Raw genomic sequence first — 15,086 nt, forward strand, 5'->3', positions numbered from 1 at the left:
TGGACTAGTTTAAAAAGCCAGGAAAAAAAGTCTAAGAGCAGAGAAATGGCATAAGCTCTGGAAATATATAAGCACTGGGGTGGAGTGCAGACAACACTGATGTAGGTATCAAGGATCCCCTGTCACTTCTAACTCTTTAAAACTGGGGAAAACCACAACTTCTCCATGTTTCATTTCTTCTTCTGAAATGTGGATGTTCTGCCTGACTTGCCTCTTGAGGTTGCATTGTAATGGTCAAAGAGCTAATGTTTCTAAAAACGTATGAAACATCACAGAGTACTATACAGCATAAAGTATCATACTTTGAGGTTAAGAATAGATTAAGAAGAGATGAGAACTCTCTGTATCTCACATCCAGTCTCTTTTCTTTCCTGGTCTAGTATCTTCTATGGAAAAAGTGCTTCTGTCATAGTGCCTCTCTGTTTTCCTTTCAAGAACCTCCACAATCAGCAATGTCCACTATTTAGAATAAGAGAAACCTACATGGAACAAGTTTTAGTCCAGCCATGCTTCATGAAATCATCATAGTTAAGGTTCTAAGTTGAGTTTAGCTGCTAAACTTCAACCAAACCTCCTTCTCCTGTGTTAGGAAAGAAGAGTCGCCCAGATTCATTCTACCATCCCGTCATCACTCAGGCAGTAATTGGCAGTAGTGGTGGACTGACTCTGGCAAGAATCTGTGGGTGATACTCTCCCCAGTTTGTCCTCTCTCTGCTCACTATTCTTCTTTTTTTTGAGTTAGAACTTGTCCCCAAACAAGCCAGAACTAAACCACATATGCAGTGTACTCTTTGAAGATGCCTTTCTTATTCTGAACAAACAGCTTTTGAAACAGTAGATAAAAAGAGGGATCAAGAGTTCTGCCAGTGATTTAAATTGTGTTTCCTTCACTTGTCAATGCCCTGGAGTCTGTTTGACTTCTGTTCCCTTCTTCAATGTGCGGGTCATCAACATTGAGGGAAAGCAGAGAGAGCAGCTTTTGAAAGTAGAAAGAGGGAAAGGTAATCAGTCCTCCTTCAGTCGTTTCTCCGTTAAGCCCTGCACAAACCCATTAGCAAACGGATATGATAACCTAATGCAAGTATATGTGGAAACCAGTACATATTGAGCATACACTATTTGCCAGGACCTAAAGTACGTGTTTCTATACATTGATTTCACACAGCCGATCCCATTTACAGATGATAAAAATAAATAAGAATTACCTTGGTAACAATCAAATAGATCCCAAGTGATTACCAAAAACTCACCAGGGGCCCCTGGGTGGCTCAGTCAGTTAAGCGTCCAACTCTTAATTTCAGCTCAGGTCATGATCTCACGGTTCGTGAGATCGAGCCCCTAGTCAGGCTCCATGCTAACAGCATGGATATTGCTTGAGAGTCTCTCTCCCTCTCTCTCTGCCCCTCTCCCTGCTGGTGTGTGCTCTCTTTCTCTTGTGTATACAAAATAAGTAAATAAACTTAAAAAAGAACTCATCAGAGAGAAAATACTTATTTTCCCATTGTTTGCCTGTTTAGCAATGTGGATACATACATGATGCCAGTATTTACATGAGCCTTCAGTCTTGTGGATAAGACTTTGAAGACAGACCTAGGTTCAAATTCCTATTCAGTCATTTTTGGTCATGTAATCTTGAACAAGATACTTTTACCATTTACCATTGCCAGTAGGCTAAATAAGCAATTCTTTATCAAAAACTCATAGCTTAAGACAAATGAGCTAGATAAGGAGGATGCTGCTATTACTCCTCTATAAAAGTATTATTTCCAAGCCAGTGATTCTCAACTGAGAGCTATTTTGCCTTCCAGAGGGCATTTGGCAATATCTAGAGATTTTATTGATTGTCACAACTGGGGTGGCGTGCTATAGACAAGTAGTGGGTAAAAGCCAAAGGTGCTACTACTACAACAAGAATTTTCTGTAAATAGTACTAAATGCTAAAATGTTAATAGTGCCAATGTTGAGAAACTCTTCTTAAAGGGAATAAAGTATTCAAAGTTGGAAGCAGATAAATTTGTTGAGTCCAACTTAACAGTATGGTATTTTACTTAAACAGAAATACAAATAAGGCAATTTTGAGACAGAACCTTAAAAATCTTCATATACTTTGATCCAGTCACTTCACTTTTAGAAATTTATCCTCATGAAGTAATAATAAATGCATCCGAAGATTTATATAAGAATAAATAGATTAGAAAATTTGAAAATGCAAATGGTCAATTGTAGGTACAGTGATGATAGGGTGATATATAATTTGTCTTCCAAATTGATATGACTCTGGGAGTAAAGGGGGGTGCTTTAATAATTTTGCAAAACAACAGTCATAAATAAGAACTTCCCTGGACAAACCAGGATATATAGTCCCCTGGTTGTAAGGGAACAGGGAAATAAAGTATGCCACATCCTAATTATGAAATGGCAGACAGCCAGCAAAAAATACTCTAAAGAATATTTAACAACATAGTAAATTGATAATGATATAATACTAACTATAAAAGGCTGGATAAAAAAACTTACATATCAAAGTTTTTAATATATACACTTAGAGGCTTTGAAAGAAGAATGGAAAGAAACATATCAAACTGTTAACATTGGTTTACTCACTGTTGAGATTATAGCTAGAGTTTGTTTTTCTCTATATTCAAAATTGCTATAATCATTTTTTTAAATAATGACTACATCCTGCTTCTTTAGAAAGAAATACAATTATATACCAGTTAATGAGGGAAAATTATTCTTCACAGAAAAATGCCAGCTAATAAATATAGAAAAAATTGTATACAAATTAGAAAATCACAATTAGGAAATCATTTGCCATTCCTAATGACATTAATTGTTTCCGGCAAGGAACACTGATGGATGCTAAAATCTTTTAGGTGAAAGATTGTTGGTTATTCACAAAGTTTCAGGGTATTATCCCATATAGTACTTGCTAATTGTAAAAAGGGGAAAAAATGCCTTAATGAAGAAATCTGGTGATTACCATAGGAACCAAATTATCAAATTTAACATAATTTTAGTGGAAACTCTGGCATTACATACCTTTTGTAGTAACATAATGTGTAATAAGGACATCATCTATGCAATACTCTTGCCAAAAATGTTTAGATCTACTTTCATTTTGCAGGAAATCCAGATAATATAAGAACTAGGAAAACAACACCATATGGGACAATTAGACAAATAAAGAATGTGGGAACGGCCAAAAGACAACTGTCCTGTAATGTCTTTAAAAAGTAAAAGCTATAGGGGCGCCTGGGTGGCACAGTCGGTTAAGCGTCCGACTTCAGCCAGGTCACGATCTCGCGTCCGTGAGTTCGAGCCCCGCGTCGGGCTCTGGGCTGATGGCTCGGAGCCTGGAGCCTGTTTCCGATTCTGTGTCTCCCTCTCTCTCTGCCCCTCCCCCGTTCATGCTCTGTCTCTCTCTGTCCCAAAAATAAATAAACGTTAAAAAGTAAAAGCTATAAAAAAAAAAAATAGAAACTTCTAGATTAAAGGACATTGGTAAAAACTAAAAGCCAAATGCAATCTCTGAATCTTATTTGAATCCTGGCTTTTAAAAAAGAGATCTAGGGGCACCTGGCTGGCTCAGTTGGTTGGGCACCCGACTTCGGCTCAGGTCATGATCTCACGGTCCATTGGTTCAAGCCCTGCATCGGGCTCTGTGCTGACAGCTCAGAGCCTGGAGCCTGCTTCAGATTCTGTGTCTCCCTCTCTCTGCCCCTCCCCCACTCATGCTCTGTCTCTATCAAAAATAAATATAAAAAAGAAATCCAAAAATTATGTGGACAATTGGAAAAATTTGAAGATAACTTAGTTATTTTCATTATATATATTAGATATTTAATTCCCTTAAATGTGTTGGTAAAATTGTGGTTATATAAAACATTTATGGTAAATATCACAATATCTGCAGCTTATTTTCAAGGCATTCAGAAAAAATATACTTACATGAAGCAAATATGGCAAAATATGAACAACTGTTGAATCAAGGTAATTAGTATACATGTGTTTATATTATAATATTCTTTCAACCTTTCTGTGTATTTGAGAAAAGTTTAAATATAAAATTAAGGAAAAATTTTAAAGTTACATTTGAAGTAATGTAATTACATTTAAAGTGATGTAATTAGTAATCCCAGAGTTAACCATTGTCTTTCCAGAACCAGATGCATAATAGCTACATGGAATTGGAAATCCCACAACAGCCTCCTGAGGCCTAAGAGTCCTTTGCCTTGCAAGGACAAGCTCTTCGCATTCCCCTTCTATTGATTCCCTCAGTTCCTGTGATTTATTTCAGTTCCCTTCCCGTCCAACCTCAGGTGCTACCACCTTCACTATCTACTCCACCTTTTATGGTCCTTGTTTCCCCAAGCATAATGCGAATAGAGCATAAACCAATCAGGCACCCACATTCTTTGAATCCTGCCTTTAACGTACAATTACACTTGGTCTTAGCCAAAAGGCCAGAAGCGATGGCTTTAATGTACAATTTAAAAAAGAACAATCGCTCTCTCTTTGGAAAATTTTATCTCTGAGAATTCTATGGACTCAATGTTTGAGTCCTCTCCAAATTGATATGTTGAAACCCTAATCCCCAAAGTGATGGTATTTGGAGATATAGCCTTCAAGAGGTAATTCGGTCATGAGAGTGAAGGCCTCATGATGGGATTAGTGTGTGTGTCTGTCTGCCTGCCTATCTGCCTCTCTCATTCTCTCTCTCTCTTTCTCTCTCTCTCTCTCTCTCTCTCTCTCTCTCACACACACACACACACACACACACACACAACTATAAGGCAACTGTCCACAAGAAGCCAAGAAACAGGCTTCTGGCAAATCTTGGACTTTCTAGCCTCCAGAATGGTGAGGACTAAATGTTGTTGTTTAAGCCACCCAGTCTATGATATTTTTGTTATAGCAGCCCAAAGGAATTAAGACAAAGGATTTCCAGAGTGAGCAATTCCCATTCCTCCAACTCTCTACTTCACACAGCAACAAGCACATTCTCCCTCCCTTCGCCACCCCGCCAAAGTTTAATAGGTTGGAAATTCTTATGCTAGGATGTCTATACTTCTTATTCTTGATGTTTTCCTTTATTTTACCTGGTGAGGGACAGGTGTGTCATACTATAACACATAGAAAGCCAAGGAAGCATTAAAAATGGCCTACTTTGGGTGACTAGGGAACAAAATACACACAAAAGTAACATGCTTTTTAAAAAAGGATTTCTAAAGGCCTTGGACATCTCCAATCCTAAAAGTAAGCATATCTGGTCCTATACGAGAATTCCAATTTTCAATTTCTTTGCCACCTATTGACTGGTAACATTTCCAAAGAACAATTTTACTTCTTTCATTTTTAGTTGATTTCTCTGTTTAGCAAGACTGTGCTTTAATTCATTTAATTTTACTTTTTTAAATCAATGTCTACAAGACCCTCTCAGTCAATGAGTCACCCTTGCTATCCATTAGCCACCTCTCTGGGTTGTTCACTGACCTTTTTGTCCTATGTAGTATTGCTGTAATATTGTAGCACTTTTCGGTAGCTTTATATGAAATTTTTTTGTCATTTTCCACCTTTGGTTTTTCTGTCATTTTTAAACTCTGAACTTCACTCTGTAATTTCTCAGCTTCTATTTTGAACTTGACATTTATTATGTGCTTTTGTGTCCTTAATTACTTTTTGCACTTTGGGGTTGATCCATGTCAGTCTTTTCTAATTCTACTATATTGATTGCTCTACAGCAAGCCTTCTCTCCTCTAAGAACACTGATTGTCTCTAAACTATTTTCTTTCTTTCCAGTGCTGAGAACCAGTGAATTTTTTTCTACTTGTCCTTTCCAGGAAATCCCAGGCTATCCATAGCTGTGGCAACCAGAATCTATTCACTTATACTTCTTCATAATTACTTCTTTTTATCATTAACTCTGTACTCAGGTTTGAAAAAGAAATTGCAATGACAAAAGGTGGAAGATACATATGTGTCAAGACCAGAAAAGACATTTTCAGGAGGATATTCATGAAGCAGCAAAGACATAATAATTGACAAAAATACAAGAAAGAGGAAATAAGAATGGTTTCTTAAAGAATTATAAAATGGGAAATACAAAGTTAAAAATGACAAACACTTCAATCTTATAAAAGTTAAGAATAAATAACTTTAGTGTGCCAGATACAATGGCACCAGCTACTAAGAATACCATCATTTGTCAAATACAGGCTACCATCTTCTCAAATATAAACTTCTGCAATAGTCTCCCCATTGGTCTCATTCTCTCAAGTATTATCTCCCTCCAGTTTATTCTCCAGAATGCCACCAAAGTCATTGTCTTAAAATGCATATCAAATCATTTCTCTGTTGGAAAGCCTTTCAATGGCTCTGTATTCCATCCAGAATAAAGCTCAAATGTTTACAAAACCCTGTATGTCAGGACTTTGTTTATTTTTCCCAAGATTTATATGCTCCAAAAAAAACCATTCTTTACAATCTTCCTCTGAGCTTTTGTATATGCTTTTTACCCCTGCCCAGAATGTTCCTTCCTGCCCAACTCCTTTTGGTCCATCTGATGCCTATTCATCCTTCATGTAGATGCCTTTTCTTTTCTGACTCCTTAACTAAAAGCTAAGTACCCCTTTCTGTATACTACCATGGTTCCCTATATTCTCCTATCATGGCATATTACAGTGTTATAGTATTTTGTTTACTTGTTTGCATTACACTCTAGTCAGCAAGCTATGTGATAGCAATGGTAACATTTATCTTTTTCTTGCCCCGACATTCTAGGACCCAGCACAGAACATGACCCCTAATGATGCTTGATAAATACTTTCTCGGATGGATATTGTACAAATATTTAGGTGATAGGATCGTCTAGTAACCCAAAGCTTAACTTGAACCCCAATTTCCAATTCTTGTTGAAAATCTTTCTGGAATAAATATTGCCGACCCTTGGTATATATTTTAAATAAGGATCATTAATAAGTTACCATTGGTATGTGGGGCAATTGCTGCTTCTATTATCTCTTTCTTACCATAGAGAGCAAAATAGAACCTCTCAGGTCAAGCAGGGGCCTGTGTCAAGCAATGCTGAAAGGAGTCAAAGGTACCGTAGCTACAAGATGTCACCAAGACCAGCATCAGCTGACACCCCAGAACTGATAATAAGCAGAAGCAGACAAGGTCTGCAGGGGCCCAAGACTGATTAAACCCCTTTAAAAAGGGGAGGATTTTTGCAGCAAACTGTCAGACTCTACAGACGCAACCCCTCTATGTCTGACCGCTTAAAAAAGGCAGCTGCTGCAGAAGGCTCTGCCCGATTGATCTCTGAACAGACCTGAGATCCTTCACTGCTTGAACATAATGAGCATTAAGTGCCAAGAGCTGACCCAGACCAGACAGAGGCCTTATCTCAACTGCACGCCCACAGACTGACTTTGCCTTTGGTTCATTAACTCCAACACCCTTCTGTTACCTTTGTTGTGTGGTTTGTCTTATGTTCTGCTCTGTGTGCTGTGTAAGAAGCCAAGTTTAATCACATGGTGAAATGTCATTGAGTTTGGAATCCTGAACCTGCTTTATAATTGTGATTAGCTTTGCTTTATGATTGAATAAAGCTGATGTTGTGGAAAGAGACAACTCATGTGTGTGCCTTCGTCACATGATCATGACACCTACCAACCATTAGGGCTTTTGCTTGGGACCCATGCTGTCCAAAATTCAGCAGCTGGTGTTCTCATAGCACCCATCTAGCCCTCTTCACCTGTTCACTCCACTGAAGAGGCAGAGTAGCCTCATAAATGGCATCTCACAGCATTCTTAGCCTGACAATAGGACAGATCAAACATCTTAGCACTCTTTGCAAAGACTGCCAATCTCTATATATTCTGTAATGCCTCAGTCTAGTTTTCTGCCTTAGTAAATCTACTAAAATAAGAACAATTAAATTTCTTTGGGATAACTTAGTAGATTATAAGATCTTGGATCACCATTCTAATTATAGTGTTCTGGGAAGTGTAGATTTTAGAGAGGGAGAAAAGTGGGTTGAAACTACACCAACACCTTCTAGAAGTTTCTGAAATCAAAGACTATTTAATTCAATATATCCTGTTTGATGTTTTAAAATTTTTATTCCCTTCTCCTCAGAATTTCTTCTGAAAGTACAGGAAATTCTGTCAAGTAAGGGTACAATAAAGAGATACTGAGTTGAATCAGATTTAAAACATTTTCATACCCAAAATTTAATTTACCCATTAAAGTAATATCAAACTTTTAAGAGAAAAATTCCTAAGAAAAATTACATGAATTACATATATGTCATAAATAGAAATAATAGTACTTCCTTGATTTTGCAAGAAATGACATATTTTAATGCCAGGAAAAGGGAATAAAAAGTAAAGTTTAAGGTGGGCTCTCCTCCCCTCTATGGTGACCCCTGCTTTTGTATATGCTGACTGATCCATGAAATGGTGGTGGTGATTTGTGGTCATTGGTCCCAGGGATTTAGGAAACATTTGAAACCCCAAAGGGGAACTGCAACCGTTATGAAGAAAACAGAACAAATGGACGCAGGGAAGTCAGAACTGGTACTCAGAATAAAGCAGCATTTTTTGATGAAAAAAAAACCAAAACTGGCTACAACATGGTTCAGGAGAATAGGTAAAGGAAATTTGGTTGTCCTCCTCCATGTTGTGAAGGTTCACCTCCACCTAGAGGCTGTGAAGTTTTTGTAGGAAAAATACCTTAAGATATGCATGAAGATGAATAAGTTAGTTTCTGTATTTGAAAGAGCTGGGAAGGTATATGAATTTTGACTTATGATGGAATTAGTGGTGAAAATAGAGGTTATGCTTTTGTGATGTATACTATAAAAGAAAAAGCCCATTAGCCATCAGAATTCTTAATAATTATGAGATTTGACGAGGTAAGTTTACTCGTGCATGTTTAAGCTTGGATAATTGCAGGTCATTTATTGGAGCTATTCCTAAGGAAATGAAGAAGAAATTTTGGACGAAATAAAGAAAGTTACAGAAGGAGTTGTAGATGTTATTGTTCACCCAAGTGCAACTGATGAAACCAAAGATCATGGTTTGCATTTGTTGAATATGAATCTCACAGAGCCACTGCTATGGCTAGGAGAAAACTAATTCCAGGTACACTGGAGCCATACCATTCAAGTAGATTGGGCTGATGAGGAAACCATACAGAGCTAAAGTTCTTTATGTAAGAAATTTAATGATCTTAACTACAGAGGAAACAAAGCAGAATTCAACAAATTCAAACCTGGTCCAGTTGAATATTCGAGTAAAGAAACTTAGAGATTAGGCTTCTGTTCACTTTTTCAACTGAGAAGATGCAGTGGCTGCTATGTCTGTTGTGAATGGAAAATGCATTAATGGAGCAAGTATGGAGGTAACACTGGCAAAACCAGTAAATAAAGAATTGAGACAGCATATTAGTGGTCAGATTAGCCCTAATTCTGAAAACCTTATTCTGTTTGCTAACAAAGAAGACAGCCACCTGAAAACTCTATGCAAGCCACCAACTCTTCTAGCTAGTCTCAATAGTCAGCATAGCCCAGGCCCCCCTGAAATTGAAAGATGCACTTATCCATTTTTTCCTGGAACAAAGCTTACTCCAAGCGGTATGTATTCTTTAAAATCCAATCATTTCAATTCGGCAGTAATGCATTTGGATTATTACTGCAAGAAAAATAATTGGGCACCACCAGAATTTTTACTTATTTCTCATCTAAGTCAAGATGAGAAAGTATTCTTGTATATAAAATTGTTATTCCTGCTATTGCAAATGGATCTCAGAGTCACGTTATACCAGACAAACTGTACTACATTAGAAGATGCAAAGGAACTGTCAGACCAGTTTACATTACTTCATTTGGACAGGGAACACAAGATCTTCAGCCTGGATTATGCAAAAGAATATGGAGAGAATAAAGAGACTACAATTTCTGTTGCAGCTCAGTATATAATCTTTCTCCTGTTAGTGCTACCCTCTCTTCTGGGACTTCTAGCATGTTTCCTTATACCTCAAGGCCTTATTCTTATCAAAGCTATCCCTTGCCACCAATAATATCACTTGCTACTGGCAGCCATATTGGACAGCAACTATATATCTCCAACTAGGCCTCATTCTCCTAAAGAAGATATTGTAAACTTGAGTATGGAAGTTTCTTTGTAAAGCTTGCAGATTAAAATACTGTTTTATTTTAGAATTAGGTTTGCACATTTGGTTTTCAAATGATAAATATATATTAATTTCAACATAGTAAACATCAATCATAATTCAGAATAACCTACTCTTGTAGAATTTGTAAAAATGCTAAGTTTAAAAAGTTATTCAGTGGTTTCTCTGTATAAAAGCATGGCAAACTACTGTTCCATTTAAACTTTTGGGATTTGAAATACTTGTAATTCCTGAGAGGGCAATAGAACCCAGCAGTTTATGTTAAATTTTGCATAATAATTTTTCTAAATAGCATTTCAAAATAGTTAAGCACTTACAGACAATGGTTACACTAGATTTGATTACCAAGGATCACTATCTGTATTAGAGATTATGACAATTATATACCCAGAAGCATCTATTATGTAGAATGAAATGAAGGGCAAAAAGATTAAGATGCAAATTTTATGCAGTGATAAAGAAAAAGCAGTCAACAATTGTGGTCCTTGAAAATAACTATGCAAACATTTTAGTTAATTATTTGTTATAGAAATAAATTATAATTTTGCTGTCAATGTATTTCAGGTTTTTATAGTTATGTTTCTAATGTGGTTTTGATATTTACTGTATAATTATTTCAATAATAACTGTCATGGTTTTTTAATGTTGAAATCATGTGTTGTTTAATTTTTGTACTCGAATTCAAATTCTTTGACATTAAATATGTGATGCTTCTAAAAAAAGAAAAGTTAAGCTTTTGAGTATTTGAAAGGATATCCAAATCAAAAATACTTTTCATTGGTTTATTAACAGAAAAGAAAAAAATTAAAAGTAATGTTGCTTACTGCCCAAACCAAGAGTATAATTAAGAAACCATCTTCATTCCACTTACTACTAAGAGTAGTGAGTATACTGCTACCAAAAAGAAAAAGGAAATGTGAAACTTCATGTGAAGGATACATAAAAATAAAATAAAGTGCTATCTAAAATATAGGTAGTTTATTGGTGAGTGTGATTTAAAATCGAATGCTTTCTGAGTTAAAGAATGTGGGATAATCAACATGTCAGTGTTAAAATAGGCCATAAATTTTCAAAAGAGGCATCAATGGAAATAAACTGTGAAAAACCAATTTTGGACAGTCCTAATCTAAAACAACCTTAGTTCTCAAATGTATCTGTTCATTTGCTTCTTTTTATTTCTAACTATAAATTTGCTGACAGATGTTGTGGCTCATTATTGTCAATTAAATTTCTGTCTATCTTCTTTGTTTATCCAGTAATCACTCACAGTTATACCCTCTGATTTCATTCCTACCACAAATAAACTTCAGTGTGTTACTAGTGACCCCAGCATTTTCCAGTATGTTCTCATTTCCATCAGACATCATAACTAGCAACTGACTCTTAAAAGTTTTTCCCAGACCAGCACTGACAGAAGCCACACCTAACCTATAACTCTATCCAATAGACTTCAGCCAATGAAAGTGAATCAGAAATGAAGTCACATAAAAGGTTAGGCATTTGAACAGCTAAGTAATGGATATTAAATTTAGGAAATATAAGATAGTTTCCTGCCCAGGATCTTTCAGAATATCTTATGTCTGGAACGCTAATTATAGCAAAGGGACTATTACAACTTTACCAAGATGTGTTGCACAAAATAGTAACATGGAAAGATGCCCCCCAAACTCACTTCCGTGATCAGTAAATGTAGAAGCAGCTGTACAATATAGCTTTTCTCTTGGACATTCAGAAAGTTCATTAGCATATTAAAAGATAAAAGAAGTCTGGCCATAAAGAAACTTGTTTAGCTTTGTTTAACTGGTATTTGTCAAATCTTTCTGACCACTGAACACCTATGAAGATCCTAGAGAAGTGGTATCCCAAATAGACTTAAGGAAAAGCTGACCTGCCCCGCCATTCATATGTGCTGCTTTTTCTTGACACCCCCTAGGGCTACCCCATAGGACCCCCCAGGGGACCTGGGCATTAGTCATATGATGCCCTAGAACAGTGCTTCTTAAACTTGTATGTGTACACAGCTCACTAGGGATTTTGTAAAAATGCAGATTCTGATTCAGTAGGTCTGCAGTAGACCTGGAGAGTCTGCATTTCTTTTTTTTTTTTTTTTTTTTATGTTTGTATTTTTGAGAGAGAGAGAGAAAGTGAGCAGAGGAGGGGCAGAGAGAGGGAGACACAGAATCTGAAGCAGGCTCCAGGCTCTGAGCTATCAGCAGAGAACACAAGGTGAGGGGTGGGGGGTGGGATGGGGCTCGAATTCATGAACGTGAGATCATGACCTGAGCCGAAGTCAGACACTTAACTGACTGAACCTCCCAGGCTCCCCTGGAGAGTCTGCATTTCTAACAAGGCTTCAGGCAATGCTGATGCTGCTGTTCTCCATCACATTTTGAGTATCAAGTCTCTACAGGGCCACTGCAGTAGGAAAATCATCACATCTCTAATCTCTTCATCTTATCCTTCCTAATAATAAATCCTCCTAAAATATTGATCTCAGGGTCATAAGTTCAAGCCCCATATGGGTATGGACATTTCTTAAAAATAAAATCTTTAAAATCAATCAATCAATCAGTCAGTCAATCATACATACATACATACATACTTTCAATATATATCACTTTGTTTGTCAAAAACTTTCAGAGGTTCCCTATTCCCTTCTATGTTAGTGATTCAACAATAGACATTTATTAAAACTTTACTGTGTGGCAAATATATACACAGCCCCTGACTTACAGTTGAGAAGCAATTAGGTGAGTAAGAAACAATGTGCAGACTATTGGTGGGAATGCAAACTGGTGTAGCCACTCTGGAAAACAGTATGGAGGTTCCTCAAAAAATTAAAAATAGAACTACCCTACGACCCAGCAATTGCACTACTAGGCATTTATCCATGGGGTACAGGTGTGCTGTTTCAAAGGGACACGTGCACCCCCATCTTTATAGCAGCACTATCAACAATAGCCAAAGTATGGAAAGAGCTCAAATTTCCATCGATGGATGAATGGATAAAGAAGATGTGGTATCTATATACAATGGAGTATTACTTGGCAATCATAAAGAATGAAATCTTGCCAGTTTGCAATTACATGGATGGAATTAGAGGGTATTATGCTAAGTGAAATTAGTCAGTCAGAGAAAGACAAATATCATATGACTTCATTCATATTAGGACTTTAAGATACAGAACAGATGAACATAAGGGAAGAGAAGCAAAAATAATATAAAAACAGGAAGGGGGACAAAACATAAGAGACTCTTAAATTTGAAGAACAAACAGAGGGTTACTGGAGGGGTGTGGGAGGGGGGATGGACTAAATGGGTAATGGGCATTAAGAAATATACTCCTGAAATCACTGTTGTATTCTATGTTAACTAACTCAGATGTAAATTTAAAAAATAAATTAAATTAAATGGCAAAAAAAAAGAAATTACAACTGAAAATAAGTCTCTCTTATTTTCTGATGGTTACCAGAGGGGAGGTAGGTGGGGGAGGATGGGTGAAATAGGTGATGGGGATTAAGGAAGGCACTTGTGATGAGCACTCGGTGATGGCAGTGTTGAATCACTGTATTGGGTACCTGAAACTAATATTATACTGTATGTTAATTAACTGGAATTTAAATAAAAATTTAAAAAAAAAGAAACAATGTGCAGAATGCTAAGAGCCAAAACAAGAAGGGAATAACTAATTTAAGACCTCTGTTTCTTCATCTATAAAATGAGGGTTAAACTAGACTAGTGGTATTTCATCCTCCATGTACATTGCAGTCACTCATATCATCCTAATACAGAGTCTCAGCCCAGACCAATGAAATGCTGGCTGTCAGTACCCCACATTCAATAGGGAATAGCAGCTCTTAAAAGTTCCCCAGGTGCAGACAAGTTTGAGAACCAATGGACTAACCAATGATTCCCAAAGTGTTGCCCAACTATCAGTATCACCTGGAAACTTGTTAGAATGACAATTCTCAGGCCTCATTCTAGACCCAGTGAATCAGAAACTCTGGAAGCAGGGTAAAGAAACCTGGGTTTTAACCAGTTTTCTGGGTGATTTTGATACACTGTGAAAACCACTGGATTAGATAATCAGCAAATTTCTCTCTAGGTCTATCATTCTTTGACCTCAAACAGCCTTTTCAAGGACTTTTGTTATCCATTCTTTATAGACTAATAGCATAAGCTCTGAAACTAGACTTCCCAGATTTTAATCCCAACTCCTACACTTAATTTTAGTTGTCTGGGCTTTAGGTTCTCATCTGTAAAATGAAGATAATGTAGTACCTTTTCCCACAGAGTTGCTATGAAAATTAATGATTTTGTATATGTAACTCACTTAGTAGAGTGCCTGAGAAGTGTTTCAAGTCATTACTCAACTGTCACTCTCACATTGAGTACTTCACAGCCACTCTGTCCAAAACTGCAACCCACTACTACAATTCCCTTTCCCCTCCTCTGGTTTCTATTTCTCCTTTGCAATTATTACTCTGTAACACGCATCTCACTTGATGCTTTGTTTATTATCTGCCTTGTCCCACTAAGATGTAAACTCTATAAAAGCAAGGATCTTCCCATTTTGCTAAGAGTTGTATCCCCAGCATCTAGTGCAGGGTCTGGCACATTGGAAGTACTCAACTGGTGGGATGAATGGGTGAATAAATGTTAATATTATCAATATTAATATTATTAGCAATCCAAATTTTTCTTATTGAAACACAATAGCTTAAACTTCTTGTTTATTGTTCTAAATTGTGCTTATATCTTATTACATGCTTTATTAAAATTCTGTCTCATACCTAACAATGCCCTTTTATTTAACTTCTGCTCAATACTTCTTCAATATTACCTGACAACTCTGATGGCTTTAGCCCTCTAACTCTCTGAATATC

At 36.7% G+C, this 15,086-nt stretch overlaps 1 protein-coding gene and 1 pseudogene across 7 annotated transcripts in view; one reads left to right on the forward strand and one right to left on the reverse strand.

Moving 5' to 3' along the window:
- The window catches only part of LOC121027660 (probable RNA-binding protein 46), a 34,868-nt pseudogene extending 22,587 nt beyond the window's left edge, over positions 1-12,281 (forward strand).
- Positions 1-15,086, reverse strand: part of SLC44A5 (solute carrier family 44 member 5) — a 380,599-nt gene that overhangs the window by 293,552 nt on the left and 71,961 nt on the right. The window lies entirely within an intron of this gene.

Source organism: Herpailurus yagouaroundi, unplaced genomic scaffold (genome assembly GCF_014898765.1).
Source record: "Herpailurus yagouaroundi ecotype Mexico unplaced genomic scaffold, PumYag 77, whole genome shotgun sequence".
Taxonomy (NCBI): domain Eukaryota; kingdom Metazoa; phylum Chordata; class Mammalia; order Carnivora; family Felidae; genus Herpailurus; species Herpailurus yagouaroundi.